Below are 16,558 nucleotides of genomic sequence, written 5' to 3' on the forward strand. Positions count from 1 at the left end.
GGCTCTGCGCTCTCAGCACAGAGCCTGGTACGGGGCTCGAACTCATGAACTGTGAGATCATGACCTGAGCCAAAATCACCCAGGCGCCCCTCTGTGCTTCTGATAGGGGGCATCCTTGTGCATCTCAGCATCATTAGTTGCTTTTGAGCAGAGGCACGATGAAATCAGAGCTCCACGTTGGACGTTCTTGCCGGCAGCAGAAAAGTCAAGAGGCAGAAGACGGTCAAAGCTTTGGCGGTGGTCAGACTGGAGGGAGGGACTCCTGAGGAGGAGGGCGGCAGTGCCGACCAGGGCCAGGAAGGAAAAGAAGTAGCGGCTCGAGAGTCGAGACTTGACTCGAGACTCCGAGACTTGGGGCAGGAGAAGGCGGTGCCAGAGAGAGGGAGGAGCTAGACATGACTCGATTTGCAGGCACAAAAGACGGAGACAATAGAGATACAATGAGAAAAGTAGGAAGCTGGGAGTGGGTGCTGCTTGTGGGGAGGTGCCGAGACGTGAGAGGTGCCCACAGGTGAAGGTTAGTTGTCAATGCAGGACAGAAGAGGGGCCAGGATTTGACACAATCATGGCATTCATTTGCACAACGCTTTTATTCACATGAGCCCCTCACTGCTCATGACACCTGGTGAGGTCAGCCCAAGCGGGTTGTCGTTTCCACCAGCCGAGCGATGAGAAGCCGGGAAGGACAAAGGACAAGCCAAGGCCACATCACACATCAGGCAGCATCAGAGCCTGGGTAAGCTCCTGAGTCTGCCTCTGGTCCAGCGACCTCTTCTTTTCCTGAGATACGACTTCCCCAGGAAGCGCACAGCAGGTCTGATCAGCGGAAGACACAGTCATTCATTTGACAAAGTTTTGAGTGCCAGGCAGTGTTCGAGGTGCTGGAGATTCACTAGCTAATAAAACAGAACAGACATGATCCTGCCATCACGGAGCCTGGCGGAACAGGCCAGCTGGCCTTTTGGCGGTTTTCCTAGAAGACCAGAGAATCCCCCGGGAGAAGTGTCCCAAGGCAAATCTGTGCCTTGATGAAAGGCGTTCTCCTACACCTGTTCTTCTAACTGGAGCTGGACACACTTGCAGGCTTAACGGACCATATTCAGGATGACAGCCAAGGGGAACATTGCCTAGAATAAGTTCAAAAGTATTTAGGCACAAAGAGTACTTATAGTTGACTTCCAGGGAAAATATTTCTCTCCCCCCATTTTCCTTCCCTTTTACCTGAAACTCACCAGCCAAAGTCTGTCTTCTTCACTAAATACCAATAATCCATGTCTACAAAGGTTTCCAGTATACCCGTGTTTACAGCGGCATTATTTACGGTAACGACAAGGTAGAAGCAACCCAATGTCCACCAACAGATGGATGGAGACACAAAATGTGGTAGGTACAGACCATGGAGTATTGTTCGGCTTGAAAAAGGAAGGCAATGTTGTCACATGCCGCAACACGGATGAGCCTTGAAGACATCGCGCTGAGTGACATAAGCCAGTCACAAAAAGGCAAATATTGCATGATTCCACCATGTATGTATGCATGATCCCATGTATCTAATCAAATTCATAGAGACAAAGTAGAATAGTAATTACCAGGGTCTGGGGAGGGAAGGGGGTTACTGTGGTGGGTACAGAGTTTCAGTTCAGAATGATGAGGACTTTGTGGAGATGCGGGGTGATGGCTTCTGCACAATATTATGAATGTAGATACGGTCCCGGAACCATACACTGAAAATGGCTAAAGTAGTCCATTTCGTGTTCTGTATTTTACCCTGCTGCCAGTAGGAAAGTCAGCAAATCACTTCCCCATCTTGTCCTTGTCATCATCTTTAACAAGAGGGGCCGACTAGATGCTTCTTGGTCTACATCTGATGTTTCCGCGGCAACCACTGTAAGGCAGATGCCTGGTGGGCAGGATTTCACCACCAGATCAACGGGGTTCTCCCCCACTGGCCTCTCTCCCAGCTGCTGCGTTCTCTCAGCTGCTTCACAGACAGCTAAACATCAGGGCCAAATCTTGGGCCTCTCTGCATCTCACAGCATCACCAGCCACTCGGAGGCTCGGTCCTTCAAGTCCCCGTTTGCTATCCTGTAAAGCTGACATCAAAGGTCCTAACTCTCCAGGGTCCTGAAAATGTGCCACGAAGTAGTATATCCCAACTGTTCTTGTCTTGGGCCACTCCCCCCCAGTTAAATGTCCTCACCCCACTCCCAGACTCCTGCCTGCCCTCCACTCCCCTCCAGCTCACCTCTCAGGTTGCAGCCAGAACGTCTTTCTAGACCGTGCACACGATAACCCCCTGGTGGCCCGTAGTCCGTCTCCACTGACCTCGGGAGAAAATCCACATCCATAGCTGGTCTCGGCTGCTCTCTCTGGCCCTCTCTCTACCGCCCCGTGCCCTGAGTTCCAGCCACACAGAGTTCCAGCCCCCGGCTCTTTGGGGCCTGTGAGTCTTCCCACACATTTCGTCCACCATAGGAAAGACCCTCCCCTGTCCCGCATTTTGCCTGACAACACATATTCATTCTCAGCTAGCTTCTCTGAAGCCCCACCTGACCGCCACCACCAGCACGCATAGCCCCACCTTGTGTCCCTGGGGACCCCTATGGTTTTCCTGCCCTTTACTTACTGGATTGTTTCTGTGCATTGCCTTTGTTTCAATTTTGGCTTTAACAGCTTTACTAATGTACAATCGACATGTCATAGGCTGTGCATATGTAAGTGTACACACCCATAAAAGAATCACCACAATTAAGAAAAAGGATTTGTCTCTCTCCCCCCAAATTTCCCTGTGTCCCCTTGTGTGTCTTCTTCCGGCCCTCCCTGACTTCTCTCTCATTTGCAGGCAACCACTGATTGGTTCTCTGTCATCATATATTAGTTAACATTTTCTAGAATTTTATATAAATGTAATCATACAGTATATACTCTTTTTTGCCTGCCTTTTCCCCCCCCCAGCCTAATTATTTTGAGATTCATCCATGTAGTAGCAATCGTTCATCCTTTTTCTTTTATTGTTGAGTAGTATTCTACTGTCAGCGTTATCAGTTTGTGTATCCATTTATTGTTTCAATATACATTTTTAAAATTTGTTTAATGTTTTATTTATTTTTGAGACACAGAGAGACAGAGCATGAGCAGGGGAGGGGCAGAGAGAGAGGGAGACACAGAATCGGAAGCAGGCTCCAGGCTCTGAGCTGTCAGCACAGAGCCCAACGCGGGGCTCGAACTCACAAACCACGAAATCATGACCTGAGCCAAAGTCGGATGCTTAACTGACTGAGCCACCCAGGCGCCCCTTGTTTTAATATATTTTTAATGTTTATTCATTTTTGAGAGAGAGAGAGAGACAGAGCGTGAGCAGGGAAGGGGCAGAGAGGGAGACACAGAATCGGAAGCAGGCTCCAGGCTCTGAGCCATCAGCACAGAGACCGATGCGGGGCTCAAACTCACGGATCATAAGATCATGACCTGAGCAAGTCGGACATTTAATCGAGTGAGCCACCCAGGAGCCTTTATCCTTTTATTGTTAATGGACATTTGTATTTTTTCCTGTTGGTATGAACATATGCTTTCATTTCTCCCAGGTAAATCTGGCTGCATCAGATAGCAGTATATATCTAACTTTTTTTTTTTAATTTTTTTTTTAACGTTTATTCTTGAGACAGAGAGAGACAGAGCATGAACGGGGGAGGGGCAGAGAGAGAGGGAGACACAGAATCGGAAGCAGGCTCCAGGCTCTGAGCCATCAGCCCAGAGCCTGACGCGGGGCTCGAACTCACGGACCGCAAGATCGTGACCCGGGCTGAAGTCGGACGCTCAACCGACTGAGCCACCCAGGCGCCCCATATCTAACTTTTTAAACAAAGTGCCAAACTGGTTTCCAAAGTGGTTGTGCCATTTTACATTCTCACCAGGAGTGTATGAGAGTTCCATCCTCATCAACACTGGGTATGGTCAACCTCTTTAATTTTATTTTATTTTTTAATTTTTTATTTTATTTTTGAGACACAGAGACAGAGCATGAGCAGGGGAAGGGCAGAGAGAGGGAGACACGGAATCCGAAGCAGGCTCCAGGCTCTGAGCCATCAGCACAGATCCCAATGCAGGGCTCAAACCCATGGACCGCGAGATCATGACCTGAGTCAAAGTCGGCTGCTCAATTGACTGAGCCATGCAGGCGCCCTTAATTTTAGCCATTTAGGTATGTAATCGTGTCTTATTATGGTTTTATGTTACATTTTTCTAATGACTAATGATGTTGAGCATCTTTTCACATGCTTATTTATTATCCATACATCTTGTGCAGCGAAGTGTTTGCTCAAAGTTTTATTTTTTAGTTTTATTTATTTTAATTTATTTACTTGAGAGAGAGAGAGAGAGACAGAGAGAGAATATCCTAAGCAGACCCTTCACTGTCAGCACAGAGCCTGATGCAGGGCTCGATCCCACAAACTGTGAGGCCCCAACCTAAGCCAAAACCGAGAGTCAGACGCTCAACCAACTGGGCCACCCCAGTTTCAAAAGAAAACGTTTTAAAAGAAAACAACTTGTGAAAGCTAAACCTGTTAGGCAAATGCTGTCGTGAACTTGATTTCTGTGCTTTATTCCACTATCTACAGGTGTTGTCGTTATTTTGTCACATTTGAAAAAACCGTGGTAAAACATATACAACATAAGGCTTGCATTGTCACCATTTTTACCTGTCCAGTTCAGCGGCACTAAGCACGCCGTCTCTGTCATGCGGCCATCCCCACCGTCCATCCTCAGAGCTTTCTTCATCATTCCAAATTGAAACTCGGTCCACAGTAAACACTAACCCTCCACTGCTCCCCCCATCCCTCAGCCTCTGGCAACCACCATTCTGCTTTCTGTCTCTGGAAGTGGCTACTCTAGGGTGTCTCAAATGAATCACGCGGTATTTGTCCTTTTGTGACTGGCTTATGTCACTTAGTACAATGTCTTCCAGGCTTGTCCATATTGTAGCATATGCCAGAACTCCCTTCCTTTTTAAGGCGGAATCATATTCTTTTGCAATGTACATACATTCTTGTCATCCATTCGTCCATCACGGACACCTGGGTGGCTCCCACCTTTTGGGGTTGTTGTGAACAATGCGGTCACAAACATGAGTGTACAGATATTTGAGTCCCTTATTAATTGCATTTTTAATTTTGCAATAATTTTTTTTAAGCAGCTGCGTTTTAATGGCTGTATCCCATTGCCTACAACAGAGCCTGACACATAGCAAGCATTTAATTAACATATGTGATGGGGCACCTGGGTGGTTCCGTTGGTTAAGCATCTGACTCTTGGGTCTCAGCTCTGGTCTTGATCTCAGGGTTGTGAATTCAAGCCTCATCTTGGGCTCAGTGCTGGGTGTGAAGCCTGCTTCAAAAAACAAACAAACAGCCTACTTCAAAAAAAAAAAAAATATATATATATGGAACTAACAGCCAAATGAATGAATGAATGGAGTGAATGAATGAGTGATTCCCACCACACTGGACACCAACTCAGACGGAGCTACATCATTGTCCTGTAGGTGGCACTCACGGTGTCTTACCACCAGGCTGCTGAGTCTGTTAAGGAACTGATCTCTTTGGATCCCTTCCAGGAAGTGAAGCAAACACTTCCCCAGACTGGGTTTGTCACCCTCGCCACCATTTGTTGCCCCACGGGAGGCCCAGCTGCCTGAAGTCTCTGGGTTAGTCACAAGCCACGAACTCAAGGGGAGGCACAGCTGAGACTACTCACAGAAGGAATTCTCTCCTCGGGGGAACCACTCACTGCATTCCTTCCCATGAAATAACAACAACATCAATAGCTAACATATTTGTGGGCTTACTCCGTGGCAGGTGCTCTGTAAGCAATATCTCATTTAACTGATAAATACCCCTGAATTAGGCACTGTAAGATTCCTTGCTCTGCAAAACAAAAAAAGCAAAGGCAAAGAGAAGTTAACTAACTTACCCATGGTCATCTAGCTGGGAAATGGAAGCACACCAGGATCTGAATCTCTAGAACCTACCAGGCAGAAGAAAAACAAAAACAAAAACAAAAAAAAAAACCCACAACCAACCACTCGGGCTGAGAGCACTTTTCAATAAATTATGCTGTGGGGCGCCTGGGTGGCGCAGTCGGTTAAGCGTCCGACTTCAGCCAGGTCACGATCTCGCGGTCCGTGAGTTCGAGCCCCGCGTCAGGCTCTGGGCTGATGGCTCAGAGCCTGGAGGCTGTTTCCAATTCTGTGTCTCCCTCTCTCTCTGCCCCTCCCCCGTTCATGCTCTGTCTCTCTCTGTCCCAAAAATAAATAAACGTTGAAAAAAAAAATTAAAAAAATAAAAATAAATTATGCTGAAGTTAACCAGGATCCTTCTGAATGGTTTTTCTGTTTGAATAATAGTTATTGAATGCGTTTTGACCAACGCACACGCCAATGTTAAGTCACGTAATCCCACCAAAAAAGATAATCACTTAACATATTAAAATTTCCTCCCAGTTTCCTCCCAGTTTTTTCCCCCTACTCCTGTATTTTAAGTTAGTTGATATAATGAGTGTCTTTATTCTATTAAGAAAGAGGCAAAGGGGGGTGGGGAGGGCAGGGTGCCTGGTTGATTTAGTCAGTTAAGGGTCCAACTCTTGATCTCAACTCGGGTGTTTTTTTGTTTTTTTTAATTTATTTTTTTTTATTTACATCCAAGTTGGGGTGCCTGGGTGGCTCAGTCGGTTGAGTGTCCGACCTCGGCTCAGGTCACGATCTCACGGTCTTTGAGGTGGAGCCCCGCGTCGGGCTCTGTGCTATTAGCTCAGAGCCTGGAGCCTGCTTTGGATTCTGTGTCTCCTTCTCTGTCTGCCCCTCCTCCACTCATGCGCTGTCTCTCTCTGTCTCAGAAATAAATAAGCATGTTTAAAAACTTTACACCGAAGTTAGTTAGCAGATAGTGCAACAATGGTCAACTCAGGTTTTGATCTCGGGGTTGTGAGTTCAAGCCCCGTGTTGGGCTCTGCACTGGGCACGAAGCCTAATTAAAAACAAAAACAAAAAAAAGAGGCATGGGTCCTCTCTTGGCACACGTGCCGTTTGCACCCACTCCTCCTGCCTTCTCTCCAGCAGGTCCCTACCACGTGCCCGCCAAGTGATACAGTAAAATCGGGAACATTAACGTGCGGTAAGAATGATGGCATTGACAGTGAGCATCCACCCTGTGCCAGGCATCGGGCCGAGGAAGCACCTCACGTATGTGATCTCATGTGGTTCTCTCTCCCCCACCCATATTCCATGGGAACCATTATTACGCTCATTTTATTGATGAGCAATCCGAGGCCTAAGATTTAACACGTGGCTCTGTCTCTTCCCTTTCCTTCCTGAATAACTCAGTCCGAACACCACCGGCTGAGGCCTAGAAAGATAGGTGTCCACACAGAGGGTGGCAAGGGGTCTAGACTGGGGTGCCGGAGCCCCTTCTCCACCCCGAGCAGATGCAAAGCCTGTCTGCAGGAGGGTAGAAGGGCTTCTTGGGTCAGGGGGTGACTCGGTGTGGGGTATTAGGCCCTGAACAGGATGCCCCAGCGCGAGATGTCAGAACCAGAGCAGATCGAGGAGGGAGCCCATGCAGAAGTTGTGGGGGGACAGCATGGGGTACGAGATCCGGAGCAGGGTGCGGAAGGGGCTGTGGGGTGCTGGAGCCCAAGCCAGGTGAGGACGGCTTCCCTACGGAGAAGGCATCCAGTGGTGGTGGGAGACTGGTTACCAGAAGCGGAGGTTAAGTACTCATATTACAGACCATGCAAGCCAGATGTCCCTCTGTTGGGCAAAAGAGTCAAAAACGTAAAGGGAGGGCACTAGGACGGATCCTGTGGGTCTAGATCGCCACTGGGGTCTTGGTATGAGGTCACTGTTTGCAACACTACAGGCAGACACAGAAATAGATGATGTATATGCATAGATGTAGACGTACGAACATATCTTGATGTATATCCTTAGCTCTGTCCACTGAGAGGGCCTGGGGGCCACAACGCCCCACCCGTAACAAGCATACCTACCCCCCAAATCTCGGTTTCTGAATTCATTCTCTGCTAAAAAGAACCAGCAGCTACGGGGACAAATGGCCGAGAGAAGATACAAACCACCTAGAATATTCGCATACTCTTCATGCAGGAAAGCGCTCAAAGATTGATGGGGACGTTCCAAAAGGACGCAGCAGCCAGCTCCAAGAGGCCTGACGGAGGACAATGTGAGTGTCAAAAGAAAACACGACAAACATGGATGACAACCCACAGAACAGCACAGAGATCCGTGATGCCGCACCCCTGTAAATAAATAGACAAGTGAACTGAAGGTGCATGAAGAACAGGTTTCAAAGGACCTCCCCACAAAACGTGCAATAATTGCAATGGAAAAAAGTGACTTTACAGTGGAGAGAGCTTGGCAGACATGGGCTTCATCAAATGGCAAGAGCAATCATCCCAGTGACGGTTCCAAGTGAAATCGGGGAACAGCCCGACAGGCCTAAGTGAACACAACGCAGTCACTTCTGTGATGTTCCTGCCAAAGACTCATAGCCCGAATCCAATCAAGAGGAAACCTTAGACAAGCCCAAACTGAGGACAGTCCACAAAACAACTGACGTGTAATGCACAGCAGCGTGAAGCAGGGTTATGCAGGTCAAGGCTGAAGAACAAGTTCACGTCGAGCCAAATGCAACGTGTGACCCTCGGTGAGATCCTTTGCTATAAAGAACGTTATTGGAACGAATGATAGCTCTCCAGGTATGGCGGTATTAATGTCCACGTCCTGATTTTGATGGCTGCGTCCTACACAAGTAGAAGGTTCTTATTGGTGGGAAATACATGCTAAGGCACTGGGGCACGATGTAGCATCAGGCCAGCAACTTACTCTTGAGGGCTCAGCAGGGGGAAAAAAGGAATTTTTTTTGTTTTACTTGCAACTTTTCTGTAGGTCTTTGACACTTAAAACAAAATTTGTATGTTTTTATTTTATTTTTGAGAGAGAAAGAGAGAGAGAGACAGAGCATGAGCAGGGCAGGGGCGGAGAGGTGGGGCGGGGGGGGGAGGAGTAGAATCCAAAGCAGGCTCCAGGCTCCGAGCTGTCAGCAAAGAGCCCAACACGGGGCCTGAGCCCACAAACCGTGAGATCATGACCTGAGCTGAAGTCGGACACACAACCGACTGAGCCACCCGGGCGCCCCATTGACTTTTTTTTTTTTTTTTTTTTTTAAGATGAATGACCATATCCAAGGTCACCTAACTAGTTAGAGGCAAGATTCAAACCCAGGTCTAGAAACCAAGCTCTCCACGTCTACTCGGAGTTGTTAGTTCACTCTTCTGTAGGACAGTTCATTCTGGCCTGGGGAGGCGGGCTGGGGGTGGGAGCCCCCTTAAGCTAGCCTCTGTGTCTTTAGAAATGTCCCCATCGATCTTGGAGCATGTCTTCATAACAACAGAATATCGTAGGCTCCTCTTGTCCTCTCTTCGCTCCAGCCGTTTGCCCTAGGAGCGCGGGTTCCTTCTGGCCGAGGTGGACACATGTTTTGCACAAATGTTTTCAACCGGTTCATCCTCTGGGGTTCACGTGCCTCTCAGTCACCGAAACTGAGGGCACTGTGCCAAGGAAAGCAAAGTTCCCAGCCCTCTGCGCCATCGCAGCTTCCTGGGCTGCTCCAGATCTGCCCCCAGGGATAGCTGAGCTGAGTCTGGCCCCCTAGAGGGGTCTGGCCCTTCCCACATGAGGGCTGAGGCCGGAGGGGCTCAGGCCCAGAAGGCCGCAGAAGCAGCGAAGGACTAAACGTGCTGGGGACCCTGCAGTGACGCTGAGGGGCTGCCCTCGCCCGGAAGCACCCTTTCCACTAGCAGAGGGGGCTTGGAATCACCCAGCGGCACCTACCAGTTTCGCTCTCTGATTCTCAGGGAAGTATCGGGATGAGAGACCGTGGGCTTTTTTCTACCTGAAAAGTCTCAAGTCACCATGTAAACACACAGCCCTTCTGGATTTTCTATTAGAGTGCAATTTTTTAACATCTACGACGATATCTGTTGCACCTGTGCCCCTAGTGGATGGAAAGCCGGAAGGTAAACTCGCCAGAAAGAAAAGCACTAGTCTGACACAGAGACCAAAGGATGGCACCCCACGGTCGCTAACTTTTTTTCTGGACCACGTCGGTCGGCACTGACCCTCTCCAGGTGGGTGTCAGTGGCCCCTCTGGGCTCTCTCTTCTTCCCCTCATCTCCTGGGGGGCCTCCCTCTCTCCACCCCTGTGCGCTCCCCCACAGAATCCTGGCAGAATCACAAACCTCTGGCTCAGGCTTCGCATCCGGTCCACCTGGTCCCCAGGCCGTGATGCTGGAGGGGAGGCGGGTCTGGGGAGCTAAGAGGGTGGGAGTATGGCTGGGGGGGGGGGTGTCACGTAAAGGGAAGTGAGCCCTCTAGGGCTATGGCGCAATGACATTCCCAAAAGACATGCCTCCCTTGGGGACGCCTGGATGGCTCAGTCACCAGCTCTTGATTTTGGCTCAGGTCATGATCTCACAGGCCGTGGGTTCGAGTCCTGCATCAGGCACTGCGCTGACAGCCCAGAGCCTGTTGGGATTTTCTCTCTCTCCGTCTCTCTCTCTGCCCCTCCCCTGCTCTCCCTCTCTCTCTCTCTCTCTAAAATTAAAACATTTAAAAATAAATAAATAAAGGACCTACCTCTCTGGATGGGCTAGTGAAACAGCCACAACAATCCCTCCCATCCCGCGTGCCTTTTTTGCGGTGTGACTTTTGCCACTCTTATCAAAAGATGGTGCCCATGACCCTCCAGAGGCCCCGTGACGTTTTTAGTCCGCAGAATGCAGAAGTGCCTCCTGGGCCTTGGCAAGAAAGGCCACTCAGAACCAAGGAGCCGTGCGGCTAAGAGCCGGCCTGGCCCACGGGAACGTGGAGGGCTCCGTGGAGAACCGAGGGGCTCCAGCTGAGAGCCGGCACCCACCGAGCCACGCGAGTGAGGCCACCACGGACCCTCCCCGATAGGCTCCCATCTGACCGCCACCTCACAAGTGACCCCAGGCGGCAAAACTGCCCCCCTCTGAGCCCCACGCAGATGGCCCTTTCACGCACAAACGGCCGGCTTGAAGTCACTAGGTTTTGGGGGGTAGGAAGTTGTCACCCTGGAAAGACGCAGAAGGGGAGGACAGATGTGCAATCTACTGGTGGCAGCCGCAAGTGACTAGTGAGAGCCCAAGACACGTCCGGCTCGCTCCGGGTGCCGTAGGACGGCAAAGACATATCTGGTGGCATCTCCACTGGGGAGGAAAAATTAAAATTCATTGACATAAAACAAGGGCAGGCCATTCACAGATGTGTGTGGAGGGGCTCTGAACGCTCTGAACAAGGCTGCAGCTGTCGGGGAGGCACTGAAAATGGTGAGGCGCACACGAGGCCTGCAGGAGGACTGGCGGAGAGCGGGGAGAACATTCTAGGCGCGGATAGCAGGGGGTGAAAACAAATAAATGAGCTTTGCTGAGGAGCGGGGCAGCATCACGCTGAGAGGACAAAGGGCAGGAAGACAACAGCCAGGCCAGAACGAAGAGGGGTCTCTAGGGTTCACTGGGATGCTTCAGCGGCAGTGAAAAGCTGACATCAGCAAAACCCGCCCGGCCTGGCATTTTGTAAAACGCTATGGAAGACCTCCCAGAACGAGCCTTTCGGGGCGCCTGGGTGGCTCAGTCATTGAGCGTCTGACTCTTGATTTGGGCTCAAGTCGTGGTCTCACGGTTTGTGAGTTCAAGCCCTGCATCGGGCTCCGCGCTGACCGTGCGGAGTCTGCTGGGGATTATCTTTCTCTCTCTGCCCATCCCCCCCTCGCAAAAATACATAAATAAACAACCACAACCACAGAAAGATTGAGCCTCTTGTCAAAGCAGGGCCCACCTGGAGAAGGAAAGGAGGCAGGGGCCAGGCTCAGGAGGGTTTGGCTGACCGCTGCACTCAGGAAGGAAGGCATACACCTACGTGCCCAGAACATGGCTCGGCCCCACACCGTGCCATCAGTCAAGCTACTTCCTAAATCAGGGTGCACGTGTATTGCAAAGAGAAGCGTCACCTGTCCCGGCCAGCATCCGGGCACTCACACAGCCTTGCTCTGCCCCAGGGAAGAGGGCACTGGGGGAGCCCCAGTGTCACAATGCCTCTCCCCCCCAAATCGGCCACACCTCTCCAGCCTTCCTCCTCCCTTCTCTTCGGGGAGGTACCACCCTCCCTGCCAGGCTTCTCCCGGCTCCCCTCCGTGTTGCCTCAGCCATGCCAGGGCACTGATCTCACTGGAAGGCGGCACCCACTGCATCCCATAAAGATGGGAGTCCCATCCGACAACTGCCTTCGCGTGGGAGGCGCTATTTAAGACTGCACCTCCCTTAAGGGAAGCAATACGGCCAGTATCCTTACTCCTAATTTATAGGTGGAAAAACTGAGTCATGGAAATGATTTACCAGGGTACTCTCAACGTTTCAGTGACTCATCAGGGCCAAGATCCCACACAGTCCAAACCACAGGCTGTGTGGCTCGGAGCACGTATCTCTGCTCTGTGCTGCATCACAGACAAGGGACCTAGCTGGAACCAGAAGTTTTGCCTAGGGCTCTACTGGGGCATTTCTGGGGTCCCACCTCCCAGACCCTGTTAGGTTTCCACCATTCAAGCGAGAACCCCAGACCCAACATCGAGTTGCCAATCAAGGAATTCTGGCTGGGGACAACCTGGGCGGGTCTGTGTACCTATGAGAGAGAGAATGCCCTCCAATGCCTGTCTTTGTGCGTGTGTCCGTGCTGATGCAGTCGGTATCAGTAAGTTCCCACTGTTGTGATGTTTCAGAATCTTCTAAAAAGAATAAACAAGTTGAGACCCTGGCCTTAACGTAGAGGGAGGCTGCAGGGGGCTGTGCATCCCAGAAGCAGATGGCCACCTGGGTCAGGCACCTATTCCGAGGCCGCTTAGCCATTCTGTCGGACTCTATTTGGCTCTTATCTGTGTTCCCAGTATCCAGAGAAGCCCCACAAATCAACTTCCATCTCCTTCCATAAGGGAAAAAGACTAAGTGTGTTAAGCAGTGGGATGCTGGGAAAACCACAACAGTGCCATTCACACAGATCACAAACCCTTACAACAGTGAGCTATTGTCCCGCCTACTCACGAAGACCCCCACGGCTCAGAAAGGCCACCTTGGCCAGGTGACGTTGCCCGGCATGGGAGCGTCGCCTTGCACCGGGCGGACTCCGCAGGGTGGACTAGCCTGGAACCTCCGGGCGCCCTCCCACTCCTCCAGTCCTTGACCCCAGCAAGCCCGTGTCCCTGCCGCCATCTCATCACTCCCTCTGCCTGGGGCGCCCACGTCTCCACCGCCAGAGGCTAGATCGCCCCCAGGGCCCACGCCTCCTCCGCCCTGGAGCTCACACCTCCATGCTCAGGCCCCCTCAACGACTCCCCATAGCCGCCCCTCTCTCCGGGTCCTCCCGGTTGCCTGTGTTCCACTCTCCATCCCACTCACCCGCACCGCACAGAGCGCACAGTAGGCGTGTGGGTCGCTGGGTGCCCCCCACCCCTCCAGCAAGCACCAGGGACACGACCCCGACGTTCCTCCCCTCGGGCGCGGGTTCCAGCAGCTAAGGGAGGGAAGGGCGGCGGCTGGAGAACGGCCTGGGAAGCAGAGAAAAGCCCAGAAACGTGCTGTGACCGGAAACCTCCCGGGCGCGGCGACGATGCCAGAGCCAAGGCTGAGCGGGCGCCGGTACGCCTTGCCCCGAGGGCCCTAGACGGCCCAGGATGGCCCCCTCCCGCGCCGCCCCGTCCCGTCCCCTGATGGGCCAGTAATGGTTCTCCAGAGCCACCGTCTTCCACGGGAAGAGGGACGCAGCCACGCCGGCTGAGACCAGGCCTCTGCCCCCATCCCCTCCCCACCCCACCCCTGTCCCCTGCCCCACCCTCCTCCCTCCTCCCCCTCCCCCTCCCTCCTCCCCCTCCTCCTCTTCCCCCCCGCCCCCTCCCCTTTCCTCCCCTGCTCCTCCCCCTGCCGCCCGGCCCCCCTTCTCCCACCCCGCCCTCGGTGCCGCCGCGCCCTTCCCGCCCCGCCCCGGCCCCGGCCCGGGTCCCCCGCGCACCCCGCGGCGCAGTCTCCCGGCGCTGCGCGTCACCGCTCGGCCCACCTCCTCCGCAGCCAATCAGTCCTCTCCTCCGCATCCGGCCGGTCCTCCCCCGGGAAACCTGTGGCCCCAGACGCGGAATCCAGGACAGTGTGTGCAGTAACCGTGCGCTAGGGCAAGTCCGGCGCTGCAGAAACCGGAGGGCGGGGCGGGGCGGAGTGGGGGCGCGACAGGAGTCCTGGAGCCGTAACCGGGGTGGGGGCGCGACAGGAGTCCTGGAGCTGTAACCGGGGGGCTGCAGTTGGTCACGTGCGTTTGAGCACTTTATGACTTACAAAATGCTTTCCTAGGAATGCTCTCACTTGGGCCGCGGAACAACCCGGGGAAGATGGTGTTATTATCTCCTTTCACAGGGGAGGAAATTAAAGCTTGGAGAGGTAAAGGAATTCGCCCAAGGTCCCAGACTGGGCGGCGGAGCCTGGTCGGGTCAGACCAGATCCGGGCCGCGCTGCACCGTCCTCTTGTTCGGAAAGCCGAGCACACGTTGAAGCACGGGTGATTGTCTCCATCAGCCCCGATCTCGGTTTCAGATCCACTTGCCTGGTCTATTCTTCTAAGCGTTTCGATGGTAGGGCATGGGAAAACGGGGGAGATGCTGGGGCGAGAGGCGGAGTTTAAGCAGGGACGTTAAGGGTGAGGAAGCCAAGGGAAAGGAGTAAGTTCAAAGGGTTACGATGCGATTTCTTCTGCTACAAGCCTGATTGCTGGCAGGGGAGAATCTGCATTCGCAAAGGAAAGCCCTGGGAGCTTTGGGTGGAGTGGCAGATCACTCTTCACTCGCGAGTGCCCCCGAGGAAGCACAGAGCTGGGTGCTTCGTGAATCCCGGGGCCAGGCTGATGGGGAGGGGGGGGGGGCGCCCGGGCCAGGCTGATGGGGAGGGGGGCGGGGGGCAGCCCGCTCCAATTACAGCGCCAGAACCCGCGCCCGAGGACACACCCAAAACAAGGGGCCCAGAATAAAGACCTCGAGGGTGCCTCGGCTGTGCCCGCGGGCCCTCGCATTCCCTGCAGCTTCTTCCTGCCGACGTCTGCAGAGCTCACGTCCTCTGCCGCAAAGGACTCGTTCCCGGCGAGGCCTCCCTGACCCCCTCGCTGCCTAATGTCCCTAAAACCCTAGCCCTCGGTAGGGTCTACGCAGTGCTTCTCAAACCTGAATGTTGAATCACCTGGGCGTCTTGCCGCAACCCAAATGCACATTCAGCGGGCTCAGGACGGGTCCCCAAGTTTCTAAGAGGTTCCCACCTTAGGTTGCAGCTGCCCGTCCGCCTGGGCATGTGGAGGACATTTTAAATAGAAAAGATCAAACACACTTAGACTGTATTTTCATACTGATCTTTTTTTTTTTTTTTTTTTTTTTTACTCCGTTTTTCCCTGCACTAGAACGTAAATTCAGAAGGGCAAAGATTTGGTCTAGTTTGTTCCCCACTATGCCCTCGGCACCTAGAAAGGGTATCTGGTACACAGTAGGGGCAGTGGTTCCCAAAGAAGGAATGAATGAAATACAAGCCAAAAAAGAAAACAGGGGGATAAATCTGGCATACAAAGTAGCATTCAAGGTGAAAAGCCTAAATGGACACAAGGTTTATTTTGCGTTTATTTAAAAAAAGGAAGAGGGGCGCCTGCGTGGCTCAGTTGGTTAAGCCTCCACTTTGGCTCAGGACATGACCCCGCGGTTAGTGGGTGTGAGCCCCTCACAGGGCTCTCTGCTGTCAGCGCAGAGATCCTCTGTCCCCTCTCGCACACGCGCACGCTCTCTCTCTGTCACAAATAAATAAAAACATTTTTTAAAAACAGGAAGAAATAACAGCCACAAAACCTGAGGTCTTGAATAGCGTGATGTCAACTTACTGGAAGTAAAAACTGTCCAAAGAACAGGAAAAGTTGTAAATATCACATTAATTTTAGGAACTTTAACTCCCTCTCTCTTGGTCATATCTCATAGGCAAAAGGTGACCTAGATGGGGGCGCCTGGGTGGCTCAGTTGGTTAAGCGTCCAACTTCGTCTCAGGTCATGATCTCATGGCTCATGAGTTGGAGTCCCGCCTTGGGCTCTGTGCCGACAGCTCGTATTCTGTGACTCCCTCTCCCCCGCTCGTGCTCTCTCTCTCTCAAAAATAAATAAATGTTAAAAAAAAAAAAAAAAAGGTGACGTGGAAAACTATAAAGAAATTAACTTGAGAGGTACCCCATGTCCGGCTCTGAGCTAACTATGCAGAGCCTGCTTGAGATTCTCTCTGTCTGTCTCTCTCAAAATAAATAAATAAACTTTAAAAAAGAAATTAACTTGCTTTAAGAGCTCTATAGTGTGAGCCGGGGAGGGGCAGAGAGAAAGGGAGACACAGAATCTGAAGCAGGCTCCAGGCTCTG

General features: G+C 52.1%; 1 long non-coding RNA gene across 6 annotated transcripts; it reads right to left on the reverse strand.

Annotated features, from left to right (window-relative positions):
- Nucleotides 1–5,146: 5,146 nt before the first annotated feature.
- LOC123587001 lies at nucleotides 5,147–13,946 on the reverse strand. Of its 6 annotated transcripts, none has more exons than XR_006707064.1 (6): nucleotides 12,770–13,946; nucleotides 11,166–11,296; nucleotides 10,709–10,869; nucleotides 8,128–8,509; nucleotides 5,971–6,024; nucleotides 5,147–5,388 (listed from the first exon to the last, which is right to left on the reverse strand). It is a non-coding gene; the product is annotated as an uncharacterized LOC123587001 (long non-coding RNA). The 6 variants fall into 6 exon arrangements; XR_006707062.1 differs by having other exon boundaries at nucleotides 8,128–8,310; nucleotides 8,414–8,509; nucleotides 10,709–11,296; XR_006707065.1 differs by lacking the exon at nucleotides 11,166–11,296.
- Nucleotides 13,947–16,558: the final 2,612 nt, after the last annotated feature.

This window comes from Leopardus geoffroyi, chromosome B1 (assembly GCF_018350155.1).
Source record: "Leopardus geoffroyi isolate Oge1 chromosome B1, O.geoffroyi_Oge1_pat1.0, whole genome shotgun sequence".
NCBI lineage: Eukaryota > Metazoa > Chordata > Mammalia > Carnivora > Felidae > Leopardus > Leopardus geoffroyi.